General features: G+C 53.4%; 1 long non-coding RNA gene across 2 annotated transcripts in view; it reads left to right on the forward strand.

Annotated features, from left to right (window-relative positions):
• The first annotated feature begins 5,178 nt into the window (after positions 1-5,178).
• LOC122235990 overlaps positions 5,179-11,103 on the forward strand; it is a 32,076-nt gene continuing 26,151 nt past the window's right edge. For both annotated transcript variants that reach the window (XR_006214190.1, XR_006214189.1), the window contains exon 1: positions 5,179-5,322. This is a non-coding gene — a long non-coding RNA (uncharacterized LOC122235990). The remainder of the gene's footprint in view (positions 5,323-11,103) is intronic.

Genomic DNA, 11,103 nt, shown 5'->3' on the forward strand with positions numbered 1-11,103 from the left:
ACTTGTTGGTATAAACAGTATCCTTTGTCAGCCTGGGGAATGATCTCTGGTTGAGGCAGAGGACTTTGTCCTTGACCTTGGCTTTGTCTCGCTCAACAATTTTATTTATGCTTCAACTGAAGAAAGAAACATTTTATAATCCAGCAGATGAGACAAAGCTCAGAAGAACCTAGTAACAGTGATGGCAGGACAGAGATTTGAAAATAATTTCAGTGGCCTGGAATAGCAGGCTGAAACTAACATGAGGAAGTTAGAACTTTGCAGATTTAAAAAAAGCAACTGTCCAAATATAGAATGAGGGCTGTTTCTGGGAAAAGATCTGGGAGTCATCCGATAGAGCAGCCGACTCGATGGTGACAATTCAGAGGTGCACGTGTCTGGGTGCAGTGAGGGCACGAACCTGCGGCTGCCCCTCTGCCTGGCCCCGCCCAGCAGGGCTGCGGCTGCACAGCCGCCATCGCCATCGGGGAAGTCGTGCGGAGCCAGCGGGCCTGGGCAGAGCAGGCACCCAGGGGGTTAGCAGGCTCCCGAGCAAACAAAACACAAAAAACGTAGGGGTGTGTGAAGGAGGCGCAGGGAAGGGTAAGAGGACATGAGAGTTACTTGTAGACAGAGCTCCAGGTAGCATCATGGGCCAGAACCATTCCTTATACCCGTGCTCCCACCGCCCCCTCTCCCACCAAACCCTCCTCCACCCTCTGGGTCCTCAGCAGCTCTGCTCCCGCAGGGGCCCTCCCCCCGGAGCGCGCGATTGGGACCGTCAATCATTGCCCTCTGCTCTGCAGGTCAGCATCTGAACAACAGATCCATTTGTTTCGGGGCAGTTGTTGTGTCGCAGCGTGACTTTGCCAAGGATGCTGGGCTGTGGCCTCCGACTGCAGGGTTCAGACCCTGGTTCTCTTCCTTTCCGGGTGTGTCACTTCAGGCATGTTTGGTAACCTCTCCCGACCCCACCCCCTCCTGCATAAAATGGGGGGGGCAGCCATCGTACTCCTCACAGGGAAGGTATAAGCGGTAAGTGGCTGGCTTCCTGCAAAGAGCTTAGAAGCAGCTCTGCCTGTGTTCTTGGTGGCTGCTCTCTGTTCCTGTTCGTTGTCACCACGCCAGAATGTATAAAAGTAGGAACTCTGTTTGCTTTCAGTCCTACGATGCTTTGAAAACTGGCTGAGGGAATCGGTTTAATGGGTGGAAGTTTCCAGCAGCCAGATGTCATCTTGTTGTACGTGGGAACTTGCCCCGAATCCGAGCTCTTCAGGAGCAGAAAGGCTGTCACGGGAGGTGGTGGCCCCGGGCACCGGAGATCCCGCAGGAAGGACTCCTGGCCCTTGGTTTGGGGGCAGGGCACAGAGCGTCTCTGCTTGGGGGGCGGGGTGGCAGATCTTCAAGGTCCTCTGCTGCCACTGAGTCGGGAAGTGGCCTGATGAAGGCACAAGGGTCATCGCAGGGCAAGGCGAGCAGCTGAGGACCGACGGACTCCCCCAAGTTGGGCGCCGGGTGGGACTCCTTCGGGTGTAAATAACAGAAGCCGAAGCTCTGGTGCTTGAGCTCGCTGGGCAGCTGGAGAAGCAGACATTGCAAACGAGCGGGCGCCAACGAGGTTGGCTCCGGTGGGTCAGGAGGCAGGGAGCACCAGGTGCCTTGGGCGTAACTCTGGGTGACACAGCTCACTGGCTTCTGCGGTGGGAACAGGGTCGACTCTCTCTTGTGAAGCCTCACAAAAGAGGAAATCCTCCCTGATCGGGGGTTGCTGGATGGGTTGGTTGCTAGATAACTGGACAACGTGGCAAAGTCCCCCTACCCGCCCCCCCCACGCCCCCACCCCTCCTTTTCTGGTCTCCTCTGTTTTCCCTTTTACTTCGTTTTGTTCATTTTGGGACCAAAAAAAAAAAAAGAAAGGATGCTTGTTATCATTAATAAGTGCGTGATGATTGCTACCAATGTATCTGTGTGGAGGAAAGGAAACTTCTAGACCGGAGGTGATAATAGACAACTAGGGCAGTCAGGGTCCACATCCCGGGAAGCCATCCCAGGAAATCCACACAAGTCTTCAGATGCCTCCTTATCCACCTCTAACGAAACCGGCTTTATTCTCAAGCACCCGGAGTTCAGTGAGCAAAACCGTGCAGTGACGGGCTGTGAGCTGTGACTTGCAAGGCAGACGAACAGTTCACTAAGGAAGGCTCATGCCCTCAAGGAACTCTCAACCCAATTTTACTGGTTATTTAGAATCATTTCTTTGCTTTCATTTCTTATCTCCCGCTCACCCGCCACCTCCTCCACTAAATGGTTTTCCTTTTTGCAAGCGCTCACTATTTCAGCTACGTTTCGGGTGGAAGTAAGCTTTTGCAGGTGGTTTGGGAACCCAGCCACCCTTTACAAAAATAATTCTGAAATGCCTTTTCGGTGAAACCCACTTGGGCAAGAATAGAGCACCGTTCCTCTGCACGGGCCTGCAGGGGGCGCTTTGCGGGAGCCCAGCTCCCCGTCAGTAACCGACTTCGCGGAAAGAACTCTGTATCTGGCACCATCTGGTGTTTGGGGAAAAGGAAGTGCCGCTGTCTGTGTTTTTTCCTTCCCGACCTTATCTTGCAACCGAGAAAACCCCGGGCTGGAAGTGAGAACTGGAGAGGTAGAGACAGGTTTCTGGATGGGTCCCGTTACCTGCATTGACCGTTCACTGCCGTCTGTGGGTTTTGGCTTTCTGCCACTCCTCCTGCCACGGCCCCTTCCCGCCACCTTTCCTGGCTCCTGCCGCTCTGTCTGTCTGGACACTGTCCCTCAGCACAGCGAGCCACTCTGTCCCCAGAGGCCAAGTCTGGGAACGGCTGTGGCTGTGGCGGGATCAGGGAGCGGGGCCACCGGCCTTCTGTTCCTGGTTCTCCACGGAAGCCAGGCGAAGGCCTGAAGGGCTCGGTGGCCCCTGGCCCCTGGTCATTCGTGCACACAAGGTGCGAAGCTTGCACAGAGGAAGGGAGGGAAGCGAGGAGGTGAGTTCGAGATGCTTCTGTTTTTGGAAGACTCGGGAGAAGAGCAGCCTTCAGACCTGGATCCTTCAGGCCGATGCCGCTGGGTGAGGATTCCCGGCATTCTTGTTCAAAAGAAGAAAACACGCAGTCAGGGGGGTCCATTTTAGGCAAAAATTAGTCACGAAAAGTAGGCTGGGTCCGCAAGGCCAGAGCCCGACTGACATTGGGCAGGGGGCCGTGGGGCGGTGGGGCAGCTGGAGAGACTCTTCCTCTCTTGTGTTGCTTCTCAGCTTTGATTTTTCGGGTGACGCCGGTGATGGGGCCAAGGATATAGGGGGGCCAGTGAGACGGTAGCAAGATGACCGTAAACGTGTGGGTCTCTTAGTGGAAGGAGCCTCGGGTACACAAGGGAGGTGGCTGGTGGCGGGCTGGTCACTTCGAGGCAGCCAACACGGAGGCATCTGGTTTTCGAAAACTGCCTCTGTGGTTGATAAGCCTGCGGTCCCTTATGTGGTCACTGGCATCTAGCTCCAGCCTCTGAACACTCGAGAGACGCGTGATTCAGCCAGAAAGTTGCTTATTCAGCCAGTGGTTTCCTAAATACTGTTCTCTTGGCTAACGGATTATTGAGGCCGCGTAAGAGGAAAGTGTAGCAAGGGAGAAGACAGGGTCTCTTCCTTGAGAAGCCCGCGCTCCTAACAAGGAGAAAATACCAATATGTAGGAATTGGTGAAGGCAAGGTCGGGGGCCATAAATAACGCGGTACGATACCAGGTACGCGGACCTGAACGGTAGGCCAACCAGGAAGGTCAAGGCGCCATGGGTTGGGGAGGCCTGGGGACAGCTGCGTGAAGGAGCAGAGGTTTGACTCGGTTTCAGAAGAGAGGGGGGACGTCAGGTTTGCAGAGAGGAGGGAAGTTTCTTCAGGTGGAAACAGGAGGCACAGGGAAGGGACCTGTTCAATAGGCGATGGGAAGAGTTTCACCTGAATGGGGAGCGGGCCGTTAGGAACAGGAAGGCCGGAGTGAGAACACCCAGTCCAGCCACCAGTATAAGCGGAGTCTGGATTCTCAGGGCAGTGGGGAGCCACTGAAGATGGTTGGCGTGGAGGAGTGACATGGCGGGAATCAAGTCACGTTCGATATTGGGACACACTCAAGGATTTTTTAAGTGGGAGGAATCCTTAGCATAGAGTCAAGCCCCTCAGTTTGAAGGTGAAGACACTGAGGCCCAGAGAGGCAAGAAGGTTGTTCAGCGGGTCCTCGGGCCAGTCAGGCCTCTGATCCCACCCAGTGTCCAGGGGCCCTGCCTTCAGTGCTTCGGGCTCCTGTGCTCTCTGGAGCACTGCACTTGTCACCTTTTGGGGAACCAGGCTCGGCCTGTGCCCCTTCCCGGCCACCGTCCCCCTTGGCTGTCTGGGATTCGGATATCCTCGGAAAAGAACCTTCTTCCTGGCGCTGAGGAGCCCAAACAACGATTATATCTGGAATGACTGGGGAGTTGGAGATACGGCTACTGATGACTGATCTATCGTACAGCTTGGACATTTGTTCTTGCATCGAATATTTATTGAGCACCTACTAGTCAATAAACACTGCGCGATGTGCTGAGAAGGACTGGTTTGTTAGGCCCGTGGAAAGCAAGCAAGCTTAGGAGGGAGATGAAACACAGGGGTGGGGTGTGGAGGAGCATAGGGGTGGGCAGGGAGGCCAGGAGCTAGTGGGGAAGAACCTTCTAGGCAGAAGAAAGTCCAGATATTTTTGAGACAGAGAGAGACAGAGCATGAACGGGGGAGGGTCAGAGAGAGGGAGACACAGAATCCGAAACAGGCTCCAGGCTCTGAGCCATCAGCACAGAGCCCGACGCGGGGCTCGAACTCACGGACCGCGAGATCATGACCTGAGCCGAAGTCGGCCGCTTAACCGACTGAGCCACCCAGGCTCCCCAAGCCCGGGGTTCAAATGCTGCGCAACAGGGAGCCGTTCTTTATTCGGTAAGAACGTTCAGGACACGCACTCTGTGCCAGATGTGGATCTGAGCCCCGTGTCAGTGTTTCCAGCATCTCTTAGAAGACAGACACTACGATCATCCCCTTTTTGCAGATGAGGGAACCAAGGCCCAGGGAAGTTAAGTCACCCGCTCAGGGTCGCCCGGGTAGCGATGGGATGGTTAGGACTGAGACCACACAGTCCAGTGTCTGCGGTCACAATCGTAGCCACGGTGCTCTGTGGCCTCCTCTGAGGGTTTTAGGGAGAGAAGCAGAGAAGCGACACGGGGCAGTGAGGGACGAGCTGGGCGGGGCGAGGAGACAGGCTGTTTGGGAGCCTTGGGAGTTCAGGAACCAGCCAGCCCACAGGTGCCACCCCTGAGCCCGGGGTGGGGGGGGGTGGTGGTGGCAGCCACTGCCAGCGTGGGGCTGACGACAGAGTCTCGGGACAGTTCCCTCTTCAGGTGCTGGAAGGGATGCCCGTTTGTGGGCGTCGTGGGGAGGGACACCCGCCCCCCTCCCTCGTGGGTTCGTGGGCGGGTCTCATGATTAAAGGACGCAAGAGCTGCTTTTAATTGATTCCAATTAATTCCATACATACGGGAGCCCCAAAGACTGGGGAAGCTCCAAGACACCAGGCAATGGAGGCTGGGAGCTAAGGAGAAGGGGAAGGGGTCTGGGGCTGGGGGGAGGAAGCAGTTCACGGGACGACGGGAGAGCAAATGTCTGGGAAACAGATGTTGGTCACGTCGCTCAGTCTGATATAAAAAGTCATCTCTGGTAGGAACTCTCCTCCTGGCACAAGCCCTTGATCTATGTTTTTTAGGCAGTTAAGGGAAGGGTAAAACACAACACAACACAACACAACCTTTCCTGAGTCAGCTGGGTCCTGATTGCCTTCTGCTCACAACAATCCACGTGTCAGAGTGGCAGACTGTGGGGTGGCATCCCCTGCCACCCCCCCACTGTTTGGCGACAGAGGAGAAAACGGAGAAAGGACGGTGAAGGTCGGAATCCGGTGTTGCTGAGCTGAGGGCCTCCCCGAAGGCTCCTGTGGAAAGTGCTGTTGGGAGCCAGGTGGACAGAAAGCAGGGGTGGGGGGCGGGGAGGAGGGAAGGCAGGTCTGCACACCCTCCAGGGGGCAAACTGTGGACTTCGGGGAGGGGGGGGGAGGGGCTCAGAGGCCCAGTTGCCTCTCCAGGCAGGCCGGCGAAGAGGGGCCCTTAGGAGACGTCCCCGCAGTGGGGGAGCCGGGGGGCCCTCGAGTGTCTGCAGAGGTGTGTCGGGAGGAAGCAGGCCCTGCTCTGCCAGGCTCAGCTCTCGGGAGGGTAGCCGGCCTGCAGGGAGCCAGCAGGGAGCCAGCAGGAGCCCCACCAACCTGGGTGGACAGGCTGGTGTCCAGCCTTTTTACCTGCGGGGGTAAGAGGAAGGGCTGGGTGGATGGGATCCAGGGGGGTGGTGCTGGGCTATAGCTTCAGCCCAACGCCCCTAACACCTGACGCAGCATGTAATGGTGCTCAGCCAGCCCTGCGGAAGGCCTGCCTGCATGCACGCATGCACGAATGCATGCATGCACGCATGCACGAATGCCTGCCTGCATGCACGAATGCCTGCCTGCATGCATGCATAAACGAATGCCTGCCTGCCTGCATGCATGGACGAATGCCTGCCTGCATGCATGTGTGCGTGCATGAATGCCTGCCTGCATGGATGAATGCCTGCCTGCCTGCATGCATGCGTGCATGAATGCCTGCCTGCATGCATGCATTAACGAATGCCTGCCTGCCTGCATGAATGCCTTCCTGAATGAATAAATGCCTGCAATACCCATCAGGAAGTGGCACAAAGCCCAATTTATAGCTGGGGGTATAGAAGACGCGAGGAACAGACAGAAAGGAGGGGTCAAAGGTATCTAAAGAGCTTTGCGTTTTGGAAACCCGGACAGAGGAGGAGCTGGGTGGGCTTCACCCCTGCTCTGAAGGAGGGTCGTTGCTTCGGTGACAGGCCACTTCCCTTAAAGTTTGGGAGCCTCTGGGATACGACTCTTCCTTTTAAAGCAGAGAGAAGTGACCTGTTAGGCAGGTTAAGAGCTCATCTCCCAAGAAAACCCAGCTGAGCCGCCCTGCTGCTGTGGGGGGCGGGGTTGGGGTAGGAGGTTGTCCTTGCCCTCCCCCCCTCCCCCCAGGCTGACTCATCCCCTTTGCAACAGACAGATTGTGTCTGGCGTGGGAGCTGCTATGCAGAGCTCAAAGCTGTTCCCGATTGTTGCAGAAATTCCAACCTGCTGAAGGGAACAGTCGATCTAAATATGTTCTTTTGATGATACTTCGTTTTTATTAGCATGTTATTAATGGGTTCCTAAGAGGAAACAGCAGGTCCCACTGTCTTCAGAAAATCATTTGCTTTTCTCCCTGGGGACTCGTGGCGTATGGGCTCTGAATTCTAAACCCTGCAGTGTCAGGTTGGGTCTGTGTGCCTGGCATAAATCCCGGGCTAAAATCCCGTTGTCAGGCTGCCGCCTGGGGATCAGGATCTCTGGACGTGCTCCCCCCCCCCCCCCCCCCCCCGGCGGCAGATGGCATCACCAGGGGATCTGATGACTTAGCAAGACCCTGAAGAGGCATTACGGGGGCTCGTTATTGTCAGGCTATGTCCGAACAGCTGACAGCTGTCAAGGCTCCAGGGCAACAAGGAGCAGAGAGCGTGTGGGTTCTATTTCCAGGTGCCCACACGGAAAGCTCACCTCCCCGGGAGGAGACCTGGCCGGCAGGGGTCCTCGATGCCTGTGTGTGCACCCCCTCACCCTGGAGGAGTGTTTTTGGTTCCGTTCCCTGGGAGATGTGGTGAGAGTGAGGTTTCTAACCAATCCTCGCATGCAAAGCTCTGGTAGTGGCCGCTGATAAAACGTGATGTTCAGGTCAATTTTTATTGTGTGAACACGAGCGGGAGAGGACACCGACGGCAAGATCCCTGCTGGATATTATCAGGTGTCTGGGTGCTCAGAGCACCCCGCTGGCTTGTTGATGTAGTGCAATGTCGCGGCTGTTTTCTGAGTGCCTGCTGGAGGGCTGGGGTGGGGGGGGCAGAAAAATGAAAGGTATTCTCAGTGTCAAGGCGCTCACAGCCTGGCCAACGGTTCCCCAAGAACTCGATACAAGGGCCAAGAGCTCAGCTTCCACATGTATAGGATGGAGGTAATAAAAACCTAGTGGAGACCTTGGGGGATATGAAGGACTCCCGCACGCCAATAAAGCATTTTATGTGCATTATCTGGCATACGGTAGAGTGGATTTAGAGGCGGGAGGCTCCGTCTGCTAAGATATCATCTGTGTTGGACGTGTGTTTGTGCGGGGCTGACCTTGTCTTTGAAAGGGAGGTGGAGAAAGGAAGCTTCCCCCTCTTGGAGGCACTTACCTTCATCTCTGACTCCTTGGTCTGAGCACCCAGTAAGTGTTAAATTAATACATATTGCATTGAATGTCGTTTCCCTTTCTATTGCCCCCACCAGCTCTTGGCCCGGTAGTCCAGACCTTGACTCCAGAGCCAGGCTGCTTGTGCTACATCTGCTTTGCCACTTACTGGCGGGTAGCCTCCCTAGGCCATCTCTCTGCCTCAGTTTGCCATTTGTTAAATACGAACGGTACCTCACAGGGATGGTATGGGGATTGGATGAGTCAGTGTAGGCAAAATGCTTGGAATGGTGCCTTACACATCCTAAATTCTGTATAACTTATAGGCATTGTTATTACCATTTTCACCTTTGAAATAAAGATCCATGGGATTCTGGTGGATCAGGAAAACAGAGAGTCCTGATTTGGAAGGAGGACCCTTGGATCTAATCCTACATTGCCGTATCCTAATGCTCAGGGCCTGGCACATAATAGGTGCTCAGTGAATGCTTGTTGTTTTGAATCGTGTAGAGTGGGTTTGCCAGGGCAGGGTGGGGCAGGCAGGACAGGCCTGGGGCCCTGCAGGCAATTGCCTGACTTCAGGAAGGTGAGGGTCTCTGGGGTTGGGACGCAGGCATAGCTGGGATCCTTGAACAACAGACTAGGAGACCGGCTAGATGTGGGAGGCAAGGAGGGGGAAGACTTGAGACAGGCTGACCGGCCAGCTCCATCCGTGGATGGTGGGATCTGAGTTCGGGTCTGTGTTCAGCTTTTTGCTTTGGATAGGATCGGGCATCGAACCCTACAGCCTACCGGGAAATACCCTTCAGTTTCTTTTCGAGGGCACGTAAATCTATTTTTCCATATCGGCGAATCCTAGGTAGCAGATGCCTGTGTCGAAGGAAGCAACCCCCTTCTCTTGTGAGAGGGAGCATCCTCCTCTTTCCTTCCGCAAGGTGGTTGTGATAGGTAGCGTGGATTCTTAGGGCCACGGTTTACTGAGAAACGAGGGGAGTGGACTCAGGAAGGTTAAAATTAGGGGAGTAACGTAGCTGTCCAGGGAAACCGTCGCCTACTTGCAATTGGGACAAGCGTGATTGAGAGTGAACTTGAATGTAGGTGAGATACCTGGAGTACCACTGTGCGGCCAACTGTGGACACGTTCACCGCCTTCCTCCTCCTTTTTATTGACTGCCGCAGCACTTGACCATGGATGCCGACTAATGTGTTCATTTGCGTAAAAATATCAACTGAACAACATTTTGATTTTACAGCATGATTAAGACATCTTACAAGGTTATTAAAATGGTTTATTTGTTTATTTTAACTATAATTTAGTCTCCCATTGGCTAACATAAAGTGTATACAGTGTGCTCTTGGTTTTGGGGGTAGATTCCTTCGATACAACACCCAGTGCTCATCCCAACAAGTGCCCTCCTCCATGCCCATCACCCATTTTCCCCTCTCCCCTGGCCCCCCCCCCCATTAACCCTCTGTTGTTCTCTGTACTTAAGAGGCTTTTATGGTTTTCCTCCCTCCCTCTCTGTTTGTAACTACTTTTTCCCCCTTCCCTTCCCCCATGGTCTCCTGTTAAGTTTCTCAAGCCCCACATCATGAGTGAAAACGTACGATATGTGGCTTTTCTCTGACTTATTGCACTTAGCATAATACCCTCCAGTGCCAGAGCCTTCCCCTACGAAGCTGTAATCATCAAGACAGTACGGTTTTGATACAAAAACAGACACATAGACTGTTGGAATAGAGAACCCAGAATTGGACCCACAGATGTATGGCCAACTAATCTTTGACAAAGCAGGAAAGGGTATCCAATGGAAAAAAGACAGCCTTCTTTAGCAAATGGTGGGGGGAGAACTGGACAGCAACGTGCAGAAGAATGAAACTAGACCAGGTTCTTATACCAGACACAAAAATAAACTCAAAATGGATGAAAGACCTACATGTGAGACAGGAAACTATCAAAACCCTAGAGGACAAAACAGGCAACAACCTCTTTGACCTCAGCTGCAAAAAAAAAAAAAAAAAAAAAAAAAAGTTTTTAATGTTTATATATTTTTGAGAGCGAGAGAGACAGAGTGCGAACAGGAAAGGGGCAGAGAGAGAGAGAGACACAGAATCCGAAGCAGGCTCCAGCCTCCGAGCTGTCAGCACAGAGCCTGATGCGGGGACTGAACTCGTGAACCATGAGATCATGACCTGAGCTGAAGTTGGATGCTTAACTGACTGAACCACCCAGGCGCCCCTGCAGCATGATTTTTTCACAGACACTTTTTTAGAGCAGTTTTAGGTTCACAGCAAAATTAAGAAGGTACGGGTATTTCCTATGTGCCTCCTGCTCCCACACACGCACAGCCTCCCCCATTATCAACCTCCTCCACCAGAGTGGTGAGTTTATTATATAATTGATGAATTTACACTGACATAGTTTACATTAGTGTTTGGTGTTGGTACATTGGTACTGGTACATTCTGTGGGTTTGGACAAATGTGGAATGACATGTATCCATCATTATAGTATCGTATGGAGTATTTTTGCCGCCTTCAAAATCTTCTGTGTTCTATTGATTTGTCCTTCTTTCTCCCAGCCCTTGGAAACCATTGCATTTTTACGGTCTCTTCTCTATAGTTTTGCCTTTTCTAGAACATCATGTAATTGGAATTATACAGTATATAGCCTTTTCAGGTTGGCTTCGTTTGCTTAATAATAGCCTATAGTTCCTCTATGTCTTTTCGTGGCTTGATAG

This window comes from Panthera tigris, chromosome F3 (assembly GCF_018350195.1).
Source record: "Panthera tigris isolate Pti1 chromosome F3, P.tigris_Pti1_mat1.1, whole genome shotgun sequence".
In the NCBI taxonomy this organism is placed as follows: Eukaryota; Metazoa; Chordata; class Mammalia; order Carnivora; family Felidae; genus Panthera; species Panthera tigris.